The 1,025-nt window shown below is 29.7% G+C and overlaps 1 protein-coding gene across 1 annotated transcript in view; it reads left to right on the forward strand.

Moving 5' to 3' along the window:
* LOC100571214 overlaps positions 1-1,025 on the forward strand; it is an 8,217-nt gene that overhangs the window by 3,316 nt on the left and 3,876 nt on the right. The gene's annotated exons all lie outside the window — the stretch shown is intronic.

The raw sequence follows: 1,025 nt of genomic DNA on the forward strand, positions 1-1,025 counted from the left end.
CGTAATTATTTCGTATGTTGAGTACGGTAAAGCACGATTAAGAATAAAATCTAATAATATAATATTTTATGCGATATTTCCACATTCACGTGGCCGAAATTTTGTAATTTATTATTTTCACGTATTATTTCGATATCAGATGCGAGCCGTGAGCTGAGCCCAGCTTTATCGACAATGTTATCGATTAATAAATTAGTTACGGAGCAATAAAGTTCCGACGCTTTAAACATTTAAAATTCGGAGAAAATATGAGATAATAAATTAAGATACAATTCCAAAATTATTATAAAAATAATATCAGTGTTCGATCACCCATGCTCTATAGTATTCTTGACTTATAAACGATGCAGTTTTTAATTCATACCATGTTTTGATTTTATTATTTTCATAACTACTATTATTATTATTATTATTATAATTAAACATATTTATGAAATGTGACTATTTCATGGACTATGAAAGAATAATTGATATGTTATATTTTGAATTATTATGATTATTTAAATAAATATAACGATTCCTTGCCGCGTCCAATTGCGTACCTTCGCCGCGGCGGCGGTCGGTTGATTTTAAAATTTTTCAAAAACAAAACGTTTTTCGAAAAATGTTATGCATTTTACGCCGTTTTTCGCATTTTTGTCATTTTCTCATCCCCTTCACTCCTCTATTCACATATAGTTCGTTTGTTTTAAAAGCCGTAAATGTGCGGTTTGTAGGTGATATCGGTCCGTAACCAGTGTCGGTCGTTATTATTGGTTTTTTCGTCTTTTTTTTCTTTTGAAACCCGTGAATATGTGGTTTGTACGCAAGTTCGGTTTGTACATTGAAAAATCAATCAATCGGTCTTCGTTCCAACGCACAAGTGCACAATAGATATATATTGTTTTCTTTGCATTATATTATTGTAGACATATTGTTTGGTCCTTAATAACGTAGGTATTTGCTTAACGTTACACAATTTTGTGATTTGATATAAATAAATGTTATATTATTCAACACATACATTTTAATAATGAAATAATAAT

The sequence above is a fragment of the Acyrthosiphon pisum genome, unplaced genomic scaffold, assembly GCF_005508785.2.
Source record: "Acyrthosiphon pisum isolate AL4f unplaced genomic scaffold, pea_aphid_22Mar2018_4r6ur Scaffold_20959;HRSCAF=22639, whole genome shotgun sequence".
Classification (NCBI taxonomy): Eukaryota; Metazoa; Arthropoda; class Insecta; order Hemiptera; family Aphididae; genus Acyrthosiphon; species Acyrthosiphon pisum.